General features: G+C 42.7%; 1 long non-coding RNA gene across 1 annotated transcript in view; it reads right to left on the reverse strand.

The window, feature by feature from the left end:
• Nucleotides 1-5760: 5760 nt before the first annotated feature.
• Nucleotides 5761-19033, reverse strand: part of LOC310764993 — a 28542-nt gene continuing 15269 nt past the window's right edge. The window contains exons 2-3 of the long non-coding RNA XR_014549400.1: nucleotides 11712-11791; nucleotides 5761-7131 (exon numbers count right to left, since the gene is read on the reverse strand). This is a non-coding gene — a long non-coding RNA (uncharacterized lncRNA). The remainder of the gene's footprint in view (nucleotides 7132-11711; nucleotides 11792-19033) is intronic.

Consider the following 19033-nt stretch of genomic DNA (forward strand, 5'->3'; position numbering starts at 1 on the left):
ATTCCCAAGGCTGTAGCAAAGATCACATTTTTCCCTTTCTTCGCTAATAGCAAAAAATATTACCTTTCATGTGCTCTGCTATTTCTGCAGCTGCAGGGGGTGGGGGACTTTGGATGGAGCTGAAGGCAGCTTGCTATGTAGCCAAGACTTGCCAGTCATCTTCATAATTCATTAACTAGCTCCTCCCGCCTCATTTCTTGGATTTGGTAATCAGACTTTTCATTGAACAAGAAAATCATCAGGTGAACAAAAGGCATCATTTTATTTATTTTTATTTATTTCCTAAAACTGATACCCACACCATACATTTAAAGCACTTTTAAAGCTTCCCACAAAGAATTCTGGAACCTGTAGTTCACCCTTTACAGAGCTACAATTCCCAGCACCCTTAACAAACTACAGTTCCCAGAATTCTTTGAGGGAAGCTGTGCGTTTTACATGTGTGGTGTAGATGTGACCTTGTTCTCTGCTGCTACAGGGTGAAAAAACAGCTCTAATGGGCTTAAGTTAGAAGGGGGTAAATTTCAGCTGAGCATCAGAAGAAACTTTCTAATGGTAAGGATCGCCTCTCTCCATATGAACCTACCCTGACCCTCTGGGCATCATCTGAGGCCCTTCTTTGTGTGCCTCCTCGACGAGAGGTCTGGAGGGTGGCAACATGAGAATGGGCCTTTTCTGTGGTGGTTCCCCATTTATGGAATACTCTCCCCAGGGAGGTTCAGCTGACACATTCTTTATATACCTTTAGGTGCCAGGCGAAAACATTGCTTGCTAACCAGGCCTTTGGCTGATTGACATCCGATGCCCTTTTAAAATGTGTTGTGGAAGTGGGGGGGGATTATTGGGTTGTCTTTGTTTTAATTACGGTATGTATTTTGTGGTGTTTATATTGTGATTTTATGTTGTGAACTGCCCTGAGATCAACGGGTATAGGGTGTAATAATAATAATAATAATAATAATAATAATAATAATAATAATATCAGTTTGATGATGGAACTCACTGGTGATCTTCAAGCAGAAGTTGGACAGCCATTTCTTGGGGATGCCATTGCTCTGAAACGCCTACCCACAACAGGTGGTTGGGCTTGATGGCCTACAAAGTCCCTTCTCCCTCCATGTGCCTATGAAATCTTGGAAAGGAGCAAAATGCCAAATCAAGAACAAAACTCCATGACAGCTTAAAGAGGACTATTCCAAAGATCTGGTGAGCAGCAATTGCTTCTTGGCTCCTGCACCAACAGCATAAAAAGAAACACATGCCCTTCATTATTGTGGGTGTCTCTCTCTCTCTCTCATTATATCAAAAGGACAGCAACCCCAGCAATCTGGCATTTGTGGCAAGGGCACAGCTGTTGAGAGTGGGAGGCTATCCAGTTGGGCAGCAACAAACCTTTGGGGAAAGGAGGAAGGGAATAGCCTGGGAGAAGGCTTAATGAAGAGTGGCTGTTAAGGGCAATGAAAAAGTAAACACTGGTTCCATTGGGGCTATAGGGAGCAAGCTTGGTACACCCACTACAAGCAGGAGAGTAAGTTATGGAGAGCAACGTGTCCTGCAAGGTTACAACGTGTCTTGCAACAACAGACGTGTTGCTGAGGGATGTGGCCGTCAGGTACATTCTTAATGGCCAAGGCTGATTTTTAAAGAAATGCTGCCATTCTCAAGGACAGCTAGCCAAAGAGACTTAAGTCATGGGGTTGGAAACTGGAAGTAAGCTCAGTACTACCTGACTGAGCCAATTGACAATCGGCTTTTGAGGGAACCCCTAATTATGGGTGTATGGGAGCTGGCTAATGACTCAGCGGAGCGGAATAGGCACTCTGCACATGACCATTTTATTTCACACCTTCCGAGACCTCTGGCAAAATAGATAGGCTTTTGGATTGAGCCCTAGCTGGGCCGCCATTTGGCGAGCATGGTTAAATTTGACTTCAGTGGGAGCTGATGTTTGGCATTTGCAAGAGGAGACTGCTTCCATCAAGATCCAGCTGCTCCGCCCCAGTCCCTTGCCTCAGAGGGAGCTGTTGTCTGGCTGCTACTAGCAAGGAAGACTTGCCTCCATCATGAGCTAAGCCAAGTGCCATCCTAAACATGCTGGGAAGCTGAATGATCCACCTTTTGCTGAAAATGCTGCCTGAATGATCCTGGTTCCATATGCACGCCGTGCAATTGCTGTCCCTTTACTAGAAGTGAGTCACAGTGTTTCTTACTTTTCATAATGTTGCGTAAGCCACTTCAAGAGCCTCTCAATGCTACAAGGTGGAAGATAAGTATAATAAATTAACAAATAAACACATCTCTTAGAGAGGAAGAGCCCACTAAACCACAGCCAGGCACGGTAGTATTCTATAGGTCCAATAATACTGAAGAATGAAAACGAAATAATTGAACTTCAGGTAAAATAAATGAATCCTTAATAACCTTCCAGCACAAAATATCTCATCTGCTAGGGCTAATAGTTATTTGCCTGCATTGAAAACAAGTGTAAAACTGTTTGCTTTATCTGTTTCATTAGTGACAAATCTCTGCCTAAGGTTTCATTTCTCTTCTTCTCCTTTGCCAGTGCTGAGCAGATAAAACTACTACATAGTAAAATTCCACCCAACCTTCCGATGCTTTCAATCACAGCAGTAAATGTTACTGTGTTGCAGCTACTGGCTTTTGCTAAATGGTCTTTCTCAGCACCTTAATTATAGCGTACACATCCTGATGGACTAGAAGGAAGGTTGACTCTCAAAGAACATAGATGTTGCAACTGTGGAATGCAGGGTTTTGTTTTTTTGTTTTGCGCTCTCGCTCTCTCTCTCTGTGTGTGTGTGTGTATGAAAGAGAAGACTTTGTAGAACAGAAGCAAAATAGTAAACAATATTGATCTAAAAATATCCAGGACACAAGACACTACTTTGCATTTGCCCCATCATTTTTGACAGTAGCAAATTAACTCCTGGAGTTGCTAGTAGGATTCCTTTGCCTAAGAGCATTGGTGGAATGTGACAGAATTTCTTTGAAGCTGCAATGGGTTTCGTGTGCTAATGTGCAACCTGTTTTCAGGGTCATCAGAACGGAGGTCTGTGTAAATATATATATTTATATAATACTTCAGGACATGTACAGATGGCTCCCCCTGCTCCGTGGAAGAAATAATAAACAGTTCCAATATAAAGAACAGAAAGGGTTTGTTTGTTTGTTTGTTTGTTTGTTTGTTTGTTTGTTTTTTAAAAAGCAAGCTTGAGAGACCCAGATTTATTTATTTTTTTAAAAAGGCCCCTCAAAATTGTTGTTTTTTTAAGTTGTTGCTGTCGTTGTTTGGTAATCAAAATATGCCCCAGTGTGTCTATTTGGCCTACAAAATCACAGGCTGTTCCTGGAATGATTTTTATAGAATAACTTAGTTTCCAAACAACTTATTCCAAATCATATACAGGGCAATCTATGACCACTGTGAGCTGATGACAACTCCTCACCTTGCACCAGCTTAGGCAGGGAAGCTCCAGCAAATCCTAAACATGCTGGGAAGCTGAATGATCCACCTGCCTCTCAACAAGAAGCCCTGAAGCCATTGCTACTTGTCTGTGACGGTTCCTGTGAAGAATGGAGTGCCACGGACCTGCACTAACCGGGCATTGTCGAAATAGCAGCGATCATGGGACATAGGGTATTATATAACCCAAACCTGTTTGGAGGACCCCAGTGACTGACTGATTCTGCCAGAACAGAAACTTGTTCTTTCTCCTCCAGGTCATTATGGCTTGGAATTATGGTCTTTGAGTACAGCAGATATTTTGGAGTACAACTTCCATCAACCACAGGGAGCGGTAGTTCAAAAATATGTGGATAGCACCAGGTTGGCAGAGGCAGCCTTGTGATGGTTTAACTCATACAATTAACAGAACTGTTTGTAGTTTCATGTAAACGTGTGATATATATATGCCTCAATTTCTAGTTTTCCCAATGTTTTGATTATCTGCCTGTGCCATTGAGTCAAGTGGCCGGATCCAGTAGTTCCAGGCTGAATTCAAATACAGATATTTAACTGCTGAGGTCAAAACACCAGCTGACTTTGTGTGGTTTGCACATGTCGTCCTGTTCTGGCAGATGGCTTAAGATGTGCCCAGAAAGCATCTCAAAAACATTTCAACAATTGCCCATGGAAATTCATTTCCTAAGGATTTTTCCTGGCCTGTGGATCTGTATGTCAAGGTTTTCACAAGATGAGTGAAACTGCTAGCTTTGCCTGATGCAAAATGTCCATGTGAATGACATGCCATGTGAATGACAAGTTCCACAAGCCAGAGCAGATGGTTTCAGCATTACAGACTTGTTGCATCAAAGACCCATCGGAAACGAGTGTGGAAACCTCCACTTCATTTAGCTGCTATCTGATCGGGTCCTCTCTGTCTGTGGAAAAAGACATTCCTTGCACCGTTAACCGGCATGACGCTGCAGCTGACGAAAACCAAACGGACTAACCAGCCAAACTAGGGCATTATTGCTTTGGGACCTTGAAGCTGTAGCTGAATGCCCCCCAACCTCTTTCCATTCTCCCCTACGGAATTTTAGTAGGTCAGATCTAATATAAGAGCAAAGAGCATTTATTGGAAAGCCGTGTTCAGGCTAACTCTGAAAACCACAAGGCCCGGCAGTTCCAATACTTGGACTCTTTTTCTCATGCTTAATGGCAGGGGCTTTGGGTAGCAAGCCCAAGCTATCCTTGTCTCCTTGGCAGCCTGCCAGCTCCAAATAATAATCCATTAACGTCTGCCCCACTGGCATCCTTGCCAAATGCGAAGGATATCTTTTAAATAAACACTGGCAGTTCCCAGTCAGACGAAAGCAAGGGAGGAGAGGAAAAACAATCCTTGACATTTCAGTGACTTTGCAGGGCTAGCTGACACCTGGTACTACCCTGATCTGGTGGTGTTTATGCTGAGCTTCTCCTCTTGGCTCCTACGCGGACTTTAAATAGAACTGGAAAGGCATAATGATAGCAGTATCTTTCTTGGACATCCACCGCAGCTCTCTCTCCCTCTCTCTCTTTTTCCCCAAGCAAAAGGGAGAGCCTGATGTTAACATCAACATCTGCGTTGCTGTCTTCCTCTGAAATTCAGAAAAACAGCTTAGCTGGCCAGCATGCCCCACGCCCTTTGTCAACAATTTTCCATTTTTTCCCACACTTAGCAGCTTGGATGGAGTCTGTTTTCACATGTTTTCACATGCCTTCTGTTGGACTAGATGACCCTCAAGATCCCTTCTGACTTACAATTCTGTGATTGATTCCTGCCTGTTGGTTCTCTTAGCCTACCTAGCTTAAACAGCCACACAGATCGTTCTCAGAAGACCAATTACCGTAGTATCTCTGCACATCTTCAGGGGTTCCCCAAACATATCACCCCCTTCCCTTTCAGTTTGTTTTATTTATACACACACACACACACACTCCTCATTTCGCCCTTGGTGACCTTTTAGAACGGTTTGACACATAATGCTCAATATTGGTTTTTTGCTTGAACTGGTTTGCAGCACAAGTCTTAAAATGGCTAAGAATGTACATTTGACTTAAAATGTGTCTTTTCTTCTTGCACAAATGCTGTATTGGATACAATCCCATCTAATTCATATGTTACACCCTAGGAAGAGGTGTGTGTGTGTGTGTGTGTGTATTAGCTACTGAGAAATTAAAATTATATTTACAAACCAAAGACACGTGTTCTCATACAATTTTAATCCAGCTGAACATAAATAAATAAATGCAGCTTTCTATCTTCTATTAACATCATTCACAACAGCACAAATGCTTTTCATTTAATGTGTGAAAAAATGCCACATTATCCTAGCTCTTTATGCCCTTCAGTAACAACAAAATGAATTTTTAACAATGCTTGTCATTATAATGGGTGGAATGGGACAAAAGAAAGAGCTTGCATTTTACCAGGATTTGAGGTGGGAGGGAGGTGCAATCCATCTATGATCACCCTCTGAATGGAAGTATCCTGCTTCAGAGTTCTTGAACACAGAGTAGAAAAGGATAGTTGCGTGGTAAATAGCTACACAACACCAAAATGGGTAAATCCTGATAGCAGATTTATCGCTATTTTCGGTGTGTCACCATCCCAATTACTCCCCCATATGACTCCTATTTAGAGCTTTTTATAAAGATTCCTGCAGCTTGACTGACACATTGAGCATCCCATGTAACTTAGTGCTTAGAATCCCATCTGATTTTTCTTTTAAAGTTACCAGGTCTTTTCTCTAGCATCAATGATTTCACTTCACTAAACAGGGTTAAATTTATGCCAAGGCTCAATTGGACTTAAAACTTGTTTGGAATCCTGTGGCTCAGTTGCAGAAATATAGTTGCTCTAAGCATGAGTGGCGTATCTCTTTCACAACCAGGTTAACAGCCTTGAGGGATCAGAGAGAAGAGATGGGGAGAAGATTAACAGCAGAACGAGGCAGTGCATTGAAAGCTACCCTTCCTCTCACCTCCAAAAATACTAGAATAGGCAACTGCTAATCCCCCTCTCCTTCCATTCTCTTCATGCAATTCTAGTTAATGACCACAGACCCGCAACTCCAGGTCCTGCAAACACAGAAAACCTCCCAAGACAGGGGCAGAAGGAAAACCCAGAGTTTGTTGATATGCTACTCCAGTTTTGCCAAGTGCTTTTTGGACAAATGAGCCTGCTCAGCCCCACCTATCTCCTTTCTGAAATGCAACACCGCTCACTAAATGGGAGGAAAGTTTCAGCAGCACTTGTATGAGCAAGTTCTATCATTGCCCCTCACCTAGAAGCTCAGCTGCTGCCTGGCAGCGACTGTAGTTCTGCAAGGACCACAGGCATTGGGCAAAGCTTCTAGGGCATGCACTAAGGCAACATAAAATTTGTGGGCGGGTGAAGCTGCCTACATGAAGCAAGGTCATAATAGTGCAACTCTCTCTGCAAATATGGCATACCTTTGTGTGAAAGCTGAGAGGCCAGCATTTTATTTTTATTTTTTTAATGACACAACTGCTGGAGTTAGAAAAGGAAAAACAAGACAGCAGTGGCTGTTAGTACAAGATGACTGAATGGCATTCTGTCTTTGTTGTCAGTTGGGTGTAGCCCCTCAGTCAATAATATAGGAGCCTCCCTGTTGATGAGAAGAAGAAAAAGTATAATCAGGGACAACAGTGGACTGGTTTCCCCCAGTTCTGTTGACCCACAATCAACACCATGTATTTAAAGCACATTCAGTGCACGTTTAAAGCATATTGTTTCCTCCCACAAAGATTCCTGGGAATTGTAGTTTCCCTTCTCACAGACTGACCATTCCCATAACAAACTACAGTTCCAGAAGAAGCAGATGATCCTTAAGAGTTTGTGAGACAATACAGGACCAGGGCAACATGGGGCATTTTTGCTGGTCTCAGGCACTCCATCATCCCCATCTGGATTTGGGCCTGAGAGGCCAAGGGAAAGTGGGGGTGCTTGTAGAGTAAGTTGTAAGCAAGTACAATCTGTGACATTGCACAGCATCATTACTCAGCGTGGTGCATGTCTAGTAAGACACCAGCCTTAGCTTACAATCCCCAGACTTTCAGAGCTTGAGCCAGTATGAGATAGCCAGTTAACTCCCAGTTAACCCTGGCAGGGTTTTTATAACTGGATTTGGTTTTTTGGTTTTGAAAAAAAGAAATGTATCAATATACTACATTCTGTTAAGCATGAAAGATGTTGCTGGACTCCCATCAGCAAGGCCCACAGGTTCCACAGTCCTGGATTACTTGCATGCAAGCTTTCAGGTTTCACAAAACCCTGCATCAAACCAGAGATAGCAAAATTTCAGGAATAAGGGGACGAGGAATGAGACAGGCTTTTATTTCTTGTGTTGCCTTTCCATTGTGCCTGTCTAAAGCTTGCACCAATCTAAACTGAAGTAAAATGCATTATTTTACTAACTTCGTAGCCACAGTTATGCAAGTTTTCAATGAGAGGAAACAAAATGCTTCCTTGCTGAATGCCAAGAATGAGAGATTATATTTAATGCCATCGAAGTGTAGAAAGTAGGAATTGAGCCAAACTGAAAATAGAAGGCAGCTACATATCGCTGTATTTTTAGTCTGAACGTTACTCCACACCCTGTGTGGCCCATATATGGCAATCTGTGTTAACTTCCTGTTTTGGTTTCTCAATACTGGTGTCACGTTAGTTTCAGTTTCTGAGGTAACACAAAACAGAGCCGGTGTGGGCAGAACGGAGCAGCTGGAAACATTCCCAAAAGATAACAGATTAGTCCCCTCTATGCACTTGAGAGATCTCTGGTGGAAAAGAAGAGAGAATTTGCAGAGTGAATACCAATGTGCTGAAGTGAATTGGAAGTGGTCTGGACAAAGTTTTGCTGTATTCTGAAAGATCTGCTTTCAAGGCAGAGAAACATCACTCTTGGTCTGCCTACAGACGCACATGCTTTGTGTGGTGAGATCTCAGTGCATCTACACTCCCAACCCGCTTTGAGTCAGCTATACAACCTTCCTCAGAGAACTGAGTTCAGGAGGAATCACTTATCCAAGTACAGTGGTACCTCAGGTTACATACGCTTCAAGTTACAGACTCCACTAACCCAGAAATAGTGCTTTAGGTTAAGAACTTTGTTTTAGGATGAGAACAGAAATTGTGCTCCAGCAGCGCGGCGGCAGCAGGAGGTCCCATTAGCTAAAGTGGTGCTTCAGGTTAAGAACAGTTTCAGGTTAAGAACGGACCTCCAGAGCGAATTAAGTACTTAACCCAAGGTACCACTGTAGAAGCAAGCAGAATCTTTCAGCTAAGTCATCTCAGTGGTCTGAATTTCTGCTAAGGAAGCCAGGCAGTCAAAAGCTGTTGCCTGCAGCCGATGTGCATTGTTCTGTGAGGGTTTGGTTTATGGTCACCTCAGGATAGCAGTTCTCCAGGAATCTAGTTATCTCTAATCTAGCAGTTCTAATCTTCCAGTTCCTGGAGGGCCAGTGCTAGCTAACTGATGTCTGTCCATGGTCAAAGAGTACATTCTGTGCCATGCCTGTCATCAACTCACATTCACATGGGATCCGTTCAAATGTTTTCCTCTTTTTTTTGCAGATGTGAGATTCAGCCCAGGAAAACGTACCACGCAAAGTGTCTGTCAGAGCTGCCTCACTGGCTGTGCACAAATCATACACTTAAAGCACATCCCTCCTTCACAAAGAATGCTGGGAACTGTAGTTTACCCCTCACCGAGTACACCTTCAACAAGCCACACTTCCCAGGATTCTTGGGGGTGTGTGCTTTAAATGCATGGTGTGTACACAGCCACTGTCTCCTCAACTGGTTTCTTCATTGTACATGTAGAGCATTTTCCCATTCAAAGAAGGGAGACTTGAGGAAGCTCAGTGGTAGTGGGCATGTTCTGTGTGCAAAAGGTCCCTGGATCAATCCCTGACTTCTCCATGTAGAACTGGGAATACCTCCTGCCTTATACCCTGCTGGTAGTCACTGTCAACACTACTGAGCTTGATGGACCAGGGATGTGACTCAATATGAGGCAACTTCCTATGTTGCTGTGAAATGTTCTTGTATACCAGAGCACAGCTCTGTTCGTCAATTCTATTGGGAACTGGGACCTTCCACAAAACGTTGTAGTATGAAGTACTTTTGTTCAGGTTTCCAGCCAGCAAACCATGCCCCATTCCAGGATATTTATTTATTACATTAATATGCCACCTTTTCTTCCAAAGAGCTCAAAGTGCTGTCCCTGGTTCTCCCCCACCCCCCCGCCATTTCATCCGTATGACAACCCTGTGGGGTAGGATAAGGCTGAGAAATGGTGACTGGCCCAAGGTCACCTAGTGAGCTTCATAGCTGAGTGGGGATTTGAACCCTGGTTTCTCAGGGCCTAGTCCAACACTCTAACCATTAGTCCATCAATCTCCTTGCAATATTCACTCGGCATTCCAGTGCCAGCCCTGAGCATGCTCCGTCCTCATTGGGTCATTTTGAGGCTTGCCATAAGATTTTTTACTTTCCATTTCTGCAAACCTTGGAGTTTCCCCAAGCCTACTGACACCTCCGTCTTTTGTGCGGGTGTTGCTGCTTTGGCTGCCGAAAGAGAATAAGTTTGCTGTTAGAACAGGCTGAAGGATTATTGGTTCTCTATTTGTTCCAGGGCTACGCTTTGGCATTGAGAATAAATCCCGAGCCTTGCTAAATCCCAGTTAAAATGTGACACTGGTCAGTGTTTCAAGAACACTACTAGTGTTTTTTCTTCTTCAGAAGGGTAAGTTTCCAGTTCAGCAGAACTTACTGACCTTCCAGATTACAGCAACAACAGCCTTGGTGATGAAGTGGCCAGTGTGATAATCGGAGGGAGATAAAGAGAAGTGTTTGACTGGAACAGCAATACCAGGAAGCGACTGAGACACCACATGACAAAGGATGCTCGCTCTGCAGGGAAGGGAAGTGTTTACTTAAGGGCTAGACTTTTACTAGTCCTCTCCAAGGGTGGTTTGAGTTACCTGACCCACTTGCATTAGCAAATTGTAATGCAGACACTGTAAATAGCCACACCCTTGAGCGGGCAGACAGGTTGTTTGTCAAATGGATCCAGCCCAGCACCTTTCAGTTTCACTCTAAATATACAGCTGCTCCAGGGCTAAGTGACGCTGCAAAGTCAGGAGAAGCAGCTTGTTTTCCAATCAGCTGCTCCAACTGCTGCCAAACAAACCAGAATGGGAAAAAACACTGAAGAGATGGCACCCAGTTAGCCTAAAATTCAATGCTTGAACCCTATTTTCATCAGAGAAATGTTGGATGACATGCTATTGAGCATTACTGCACAACTGACCCCCAGAAAAAAACACCAGTCTGGAGGGGCCTTTCCCCACAGGACTTCTTCTATGCTTATCCATCCTGACTCCTGTTCCTTTGGACCTTTGAGCATCATACCTTTTGTTTATTAGGAACCAGATATTGTAGCCTGAGTCAGAAACTCCTGGGGTCTGAAGACTGATCAATGTATTTTGCCTCCCCACGTCTACATAGATTTCATGATTTGTGTAGACTACCGTGCCCCCTCCCGCAATCACAAACTGGCTTGGCACAATTATTCTTGCATAAACACGATTTGCAGGTCCTGACAACTAGAAGCCCTGTTTACTTGTAGTTCATGTGGGTCCCCCCACCCTTCCCTAAATGTACCTCATCAACCAGTCATTACCAGGCATGGTATTTGGTCTGATGGCTAAATTCCAAAATATTCTTCTGTTTCTACTTAGTCCATCCCTTTACTTAAATGATTACTTCTCTGCTCCAACACTATTAAAAATATTCCTTTCTTAAGCAAAACAAAAGTGCATTGTTGGCTTTTTAAAAAAAAGATAAAACAAAAGGTTATTATTCTCTTCTAATCTATGCAGAACTCTTTGCTAGGAGACAGGTTGTTTGTTCCATTTTTGTTTTACTCCTTTGCAACTACAAAATGCATGCATGTATGTGTGTGTGTGTTTGCACTTTCTATCCACCCCTCCACACAATAGGGAGTGAAGTTTCAAGGAACAAAAGCGGAATGTAATTTGACTTCAGTGAATGCTCAAGGCCTTTTGTAGGTAGGCTTCCTTTAAGAACTTAATCTGAGGACAACAAATCAACCTGTGAAACACTACTTGTGAATAGCAGCTGTAAGCAGCAAGAAAACAAGAGAGACCCTCTCAAAGTACACACCTTTCCTTGCATCAGGCCCTTGAATCGTTGAAGAAGGGATGTAGCAATCTCACAATCCTCAGACTATTTGATCCAATTCTCTGCAAGGGCAAGGAGGTGAAAGGGGAGGGTTTTTGCATCTATTTCCACTCACTCTGTAGGCAGAACCACAATTTTTCTTGTTCCTTTGAGCACTCACAGCCCATTCATGGTGGGAAGATTTTCAAAAGACACTGTTTATTGAATGACACATGGTGTGGATCATGAGTCACATTGCCTAGGTTACATTTTTAGAAATATACTATCGGCAGCCCGTCTTTATTCTCCTTGCTCCCATATGAATGAATAAGATGACTGAAGGTGCCACTGTAACTCTTTACCAGGTAACACTTATGCAAAAGTTACCAGGAATTTGATTGCGTCTATAAGTTACAAGAGATAGGGACTATGAGAAGTGCAAGTGTGCATAAGACAAGCTCCACCCTAATTGTGGTTATTGCCATCACCAAGATCTTGGTCAGGAACGTATGTCAAAGGAGATACTGCCATTGTGGTATCAAATGACAATGGACAAAGTGAAGGGGAAAGTTTGGGACATGAGGGACTCTTGGGAAGTATATTTTTGAACAGGGGATTTAGAAAAGAATTTTTCAAGGTCAGACTTAAAGCGACCCAAACATCTGGTTCTAAATACCACCTCCAAGTTCTTAAACTGCATACAGCCCCAAGAGTGGCAGGCTTTGAAATTCATCTCTGGCATATGACAGCGCCTTTGACATGGTTTATCCAGATGGACTTAATCTTATGTTCCAATATGATCACAGTATAAATATCTCCATCTTTCCCGACCTCCCCAGTGGTATGGTAGATTTCACTATAGAGCATGTTTTCTGTTTAGGGATTACCGTATATCCAGGTCTCTTAATGCATTGGGTTGGCTTTCCAGCCCCCCTTTTGTTGAACACTATAGGAGTAGTGTCACTTACAAGGGAGTAAGCCCTATTGGAGACCATGGGACTTAATCGTAATAAATATGTCTTGGATTGTGTTGCTGCTGCTGTACAGCTTCCAGACAGGTAAATTGTAATTAGACCTTACCTATGAGATCTGAGAGTATTGGCAAGAGAGCGATAGCTCAGCTTGTTTGGCCTCAGATGTATTTGCTTTGTAAAAGGTTTAATCCATCATCAGGATTCGCTCCTGGAAGGCTTAAAAACATAGTGTAAAAGTAGAACATAACAAACGTCTCCTGCTGGTTCTGAGATTGCAGTGAATTCTAAAGAAGGGCACTTGAAGCTTTGCATCCTATGCATTCTAACTTAGAAGTAGTTCTTAATTTCTAGAAGAAATATGCCAGGGCTCAAGACTCATCATCTGATAGACCTTTGTGTTGTGTGGAGACTTGTAGTGAAGGAAATGCCGAACACATATAGCTGTATCTGTTTCATGGGTTCCAAGGTTAAGGCTGAGCACAGAAAAGAGATGCTGGAACAGAGCCATGGCAGAAATAAAGCTCTACTTAATTAGTTCATCAGAACTACCCAGTGCTGTGCAACATCTGTCTGTTCACTTCAGAACTTGTCTCATTGGCTCAGTTAGTGTGTTGCCTGGGAGGCTAGAACAGTAGGGCTGACTTCATGCTTCACCTTAGAAATGAAATAGAGTCTCGTCTTGTTTTCTGAATTCTCATTTGTTATTCCCACTTACAGTGGTACCTCAGGTTAAGTACTTAATTCGTTCCAGAAGTCCATACTTAACCTGAAACTGTTCTTAACCTGAAGCACCACTTTAGCTAATGGGGCCTCCTGCTGCCGCCGCGCCGCTGGAGCCCGATTTCTGTTCTCATCCTGAAGCAAAGTTCTTAACCTGAAGCACTATTTCTGGATTAGCAGAGTCTGTAACCTGAAGCGTATGTAACCTGAAGCGTATGTAACCTGAGGTACCACTGTACTAAGATGAGACATCAACAAACACCTGCATCTTTTTAATTGTTTGGCAGAACTGGCTGAAATTTGCAGGCATAGTAGCCCCTTGTGAGCGGATGAATCCTGTTAGCCACCCACTGAGCAGTGGGACACCATGTCCCAAGTAGTGGTGGCTTCAAAGCCATTTATTTGGGAGCCTTGAGCATTGCTGCTGCTGCTGCTTCCAGAGAGATTCAATCACCTCAGACTACTTCAGACCCAAGTTGCTTCAGAAGCAGTCCAAATACCTCCAAAGTGAGGTAATCTGTCTCACATTCTTGCCTCGTCCAAGGCTTTTGCATATGGTATGCATAAGTGTGCATATGGCTGCAACTTTAATTTCAGTTACTCTTGCCATGACTCTCTATTCTCCTTTCTTTAGCCACTGAGCATACTTATTAAATATTAAGATCTGGAGATTTCTAACAGCTTTTTCCCTCTCCCCACATCTGGAACAAGCTAATCGAAGCTTACTCTTGGGTTATGAGCATACTTTTATGTTCAGAGACGTTATAGGTCCTTCTACAAAAACAAAATTTGTTTAAGGGGGGGGAGAGAATGAACAGCTCACTATATGTACAGTAAAGCTGTTTAAAATGCCTGCAGGTGTTACATAAATAGGTGCTTGGTTCACAGAGGTTGCAAACAAAGCTACTGGGGCTAGGCATGTAAAATACCAATTTCAAAACATGGCAGGCATGTTTAGGCATTGTTATAGGGCACCATAAATACTCAGAAGATGACAAAAGATTCTCATGTGCTCCGAGGCTTTCTTGCTGTGCCACATGATACACCCACAACCAGAGGCAGAATGACTCTCAATACCAGTGGCTGAATTCACAGGTGGGGAGAGTACAGCTGTGGTTCTCAGATCCTGCCTCTGGCCTTCCAAAAGGCCACTGTGTGACTAAAGTGCTGGTCCGTTGCCTTGATCCTGCAGGCTCTTCTTATGTTCTTAAATAATATGTATGTATTTATTTGTGACATATTAGAATGCTGCTATTATTGGTTGGTTGGTTTTGGTTGCTTGGTTTTTGTTATGCTATTGTATGCTGCTTTGCGAAGGCTTGCCTGAAAAAGCAGGGAATAATTATGTAAGATGAATAATGTCAATAAATACCCATGGTCTGTTGAGTAAATACTTGGGAGTTGTTTTGTACAGTGTACACTGATGATCCTCTGATCTATTCAGGGTGGATGGTGGTAGATGATCTGATTTACTGGGCGAAAGCCATTTGCTTGGAGCACTAAAACTTCCACCCTGGACTCACTTACCTGGAAGGAAGTGCTTTGAACATAATGGGACTTATTTGTGAATGTTAATTATTATTAATAAGATTAGACATGCATAGGATTTTGCTCTCATTTATAAATATGCGAGCCTTTTTCAAGCCTTGATAATGAACCTCAGAGTCTTTCACCTTCTATAAAGCCCACTAAAAAACACAGCCTTTAAGCATAGGTGCCCTGCAGCTCCCACCAACTGCACCCCAGGGCTCCAACTATTCAAGATTTCTTCTCATATCACATCAGTGGTTGTACTTCCTATTAAGTCATTCTCTAACAATTATTACATGTTTGAAGTTAAGGATGTGGCTTTCCAATAAGAATGTGCTTTCAAATTAAGAATATATATATATATATATATATATATATATATATATATATGATCAAGTAGTAAATTCTAAAGGAATAAAGGCGCCCTTGCAGCTAGGCTGTAGCCAAGGCACTGGGTGGGAGTCCTGTGACAGCACTCCACAACTGACAGTATTAACACAGAACAATGTATCCTTTCCGCACTTCAGTTTTCCTGTTTGATAAATGGAGCTCACTCTTGTGATGAAAACGGGACATAATGAGGCTTCAGGTGCCTTTTGATTCCCACATTAAGAGGTGATGTTCCAGTTCAAAGTGTGCGGCATTTGTAGTGGTTTCCAATTTCCTGAAAACATGTTATTCGCAATAACATGTGGTTAGTGGAAAGCGAGGAAGTATTAAATCTTGGACTCATATCAATTTGGCTGAAAATACCAGCTAAAGACATCCTCTTTGAGTATTTATTCCAATTTCCCACATCCAGGTAGCCCCAGCAGAGCAATAAAACTGAAGATCTATGGAAACGTGCCTGACAACAACAGGCCGTTCTCCAGCCTGCAAGCAGCTGGCCAACTGAAGACACCCTGGACTTGGCTTTTCTTTTAAAAAATGAGTGAAAGACAGGAACATTCCCCTATGTATCAATCCCACGTGCTATTTCATGCCTCCTATTTACCAGAAATGGTTGCTATTTTTCCCCCTTTTTATATCCCTAATCTCAGACTGCGGGGGGTGGGGTGGATGCATTGGGGCTCAAGTGCATATGGATATAAAATGCAGCCTGGGCGCAGAACTATGGAGCAATATATTGAGCAATTCATAACATTTGCTTATCTTGAATAAGAAAAGAAAACACCTTCTTTACTTTTAATTTTTTAAAAAATCCTTATGAAAATTAATCAGAATTTTAGTGTGAAGTTGTAATAAACACAATTTTAGATGCAGTTTTGACTATTAGTCCTTTTCTTTTTCATCTGAGAGGGTAAATTTCAGCAAGCAATTTTCCTTACTATAATGCACGTTTGTATGTCATATTCACTATTGTCTCCATTATTATTATTATTAGTAGTAGTAGTAGTAGTAGTATTTGCACTCTTCCCAAAATATATGCATTTTTGTAAATGTCAGTTGGAGAGCCACACTGCAAAATTAAGTGTGACTATCAAAGATTAGCTGTGTTTTGAGTAAGTATATTGTTTTGGAAAGTGCGAATTTGATAGATTCGACTTCAAATGTGTACTGAATTGCATTTCTCCTCCACCCCTAGAAGATGACCAGAACTGAAGTGTGCAAGTCAGTGGCTGGCAAACTGAAGGGGCAGGTGCTAGGTGCAGGTCTGTGTCAGACAAGATGCTAACAACTCTGGAGGTCAGCAGCCAAACTGAGGGGACAGACGACATTCATGTGTGTTTCTGGGAACCGCGTGTCCTTTCAGTAGTCCTGGCTGGCACACTTTGTACTACAAAGCCAATGTCTGCCCTGAAGCACAGTGAAGAAGAGAAGCAGACAGCTATGAGTGGTTGAAAACAAGCTACTTTTACATTCCTACACTGTGTTTTCCCTCCCAGAAGTCCTTAAGGTGAGAGAACATTCCAAAGCGTGTTCATGATGCTTGAGCAAAGCACAGCAACAAAATACTGTGGTACCTCGGGTTACATACGCTTCAGGTTACAGACTCCGCTAACCCAGAAATATTACCTCAGGTTAAGAACTTTGCTTCAGGATGAGAACAGAAATCGTGCAGCAGCGGTGCAGCGGCAGCAGGAGGCCCCATTAGCTAAAGTGGTACTTCAGGTTAAGAACAGTTTCAGGTTAAAAACAGACCTCTGGAACGAATTAAGTATGTAACCAGAGGTACCACTGTAGTTGTTAACAGTTGTGGCATAGTGTAATTAAGGAATTCCAAACCCCCTTCTCTTTAACTTGTTGGTTTTCTTTTTCATCTGAGGGGGTGGGTTGACATATCTGTATCCCTATGAGTTGGAAACACCAATTGAAAAAAGGACTGTGTCATTCAAAGGTTGGGGGAAAACTCCCCACCTGAAAACAATGTGAAGTCAGGACCTTGGAAACCTACAAAGCCTCTTTTCATGTGTGAATTTGCTTGGCGGGGGCAATACCAATGAAAAAAATTATCTTCCTTATCTTCCTGCCAAGATCCCTGAAGTTCACTGGTGACTAACATGACTTGGGACTTGCACGTTAAAATCACCCCTAGATAAAATTTCCCCTCCTGCTCTAAATCGTAATGAAAATGTATAAGCTTCTACTAAGCCACAGGTTGCTTATACTGGTCAGAATGTGAATTAAATGAATGTAATAATTTTCTGATTTCTGGTATTTCCCCCCTACCAACAATCTTGGATTAATGCCGTAAGTTGTATTTTAAAAACTAAACTGTCACCATTTTCAAAAGAGAGTGTTAAGAAACAATATTTATTATTTTTCCATGTACAGCAGATCCCAAACTGCCTTTTCATCCTATGTCAACACTTTTCTTGCTTTCCCATAAACATATACAGATGAAGGCACAGGAAAATGTTGATGGAGAAGGAAAATATCATTACAGAAGCACATTAAGTCATAGCAAAGTAATGTGGCTACCAGCTGGTTTCTGTTAATGCCTGTGGTTTATCTCACTCATATAGGGGGTAGGTGCAAATCAATGTCTGCACCTCATTAATAATGCCACTTGAAATCTAATTGCTTACATTAAGTGGAAGTGAACTTATGATGCAATGAGAGCCAAACTAGTTTTAATAGCAGACTTGGGGATGGGGAGGAGGGAATTCATATCAGAATCACAGCACTAGGGGATGAAGGAGGAGGTTAACCCAGTAGTGGATGGAGTGGTGTGGCGACAGCACTCAGCTGACCTCCTCACAGCTGAGTTGCTGCTGTTTACTGGGGGGGGGGGGCAAGGCGTCAGGGAAGTCAAGGTGGTGCAAATGCACCAGCGGTGCCAATCCAGTGCTGCTGATGATGCATTTGCACTGCACTGATCTCCCACCACCACCTTGCCCCTCCATATCCTCCTCAGTAAGCAGCAGTGACTAAGTGTTGGGAGGTCTGCTTTTCTCCATGTCTGGACCTTTTCTAGGCTCAGAATCCACTAGAAGGGAAATTTCATGAAATTGAATGATGATGAGGAGGAGGATATAATTTATTTGTACCCCACCCTCCCAGGCCAGAAGAGCGGCTAACATCATATAAATAATATAATATGCATAAAAATAAGCAATCGATCGAGTAAAATGCATCCCAAAATTAATTCAAATGAATTAAAATTAAAGTTAAAACTGGACAAATGACAAGCCTCAGGTTGAAATTGAAAGTGGTTAATACTCGCCATGACCAACTGTTTCCACTGATATTATAAGGACCTGTGAGCGGGCTGGGAAACCTCCTTCATACTTGTTTTTATACAAAGAGAAAATGAGTCAGACTGAACCCTGACCAAAGGCCTGGCAGAACAGCTCCATCTTGCAGGCCCTGTAGAAGGATGTCAAATCTTGCAGGGCCTTGGTCTCTTGTGAGAGAGCATTCCACCAGGCCGGGGCCATGGCCGAAAAAGCCCTGGCTCTGGTCAAGGCTAGTTTAATCTTCCTGGGGCCCGGAATCTTCAGGGTGTTGTTATTTGCAGACCGTAAGTTCCTCCGTGGGACATACCAGGAGAGACAGTCCCGTAGGTACAAGGGTCCTAGGCCTTAAGTTGTGGAAGGTGGGAGAGGACGGTTTAGCAACCCCCACCAATTCACTCCTTATGCTCTAAAATCGTCCCAT

The sequence above is a fragment of the Podarcis filfolensis genome, assembly GCF_964270895.1.
Source record: "Podarcis filfolensis genome assembly, chromosome: 6".
NCBI lineage: Eukaryota > Metazoa > Chordata > Lepidosauria > Squamata > Lacertidae > Podarcis > Podarcis filfolensis.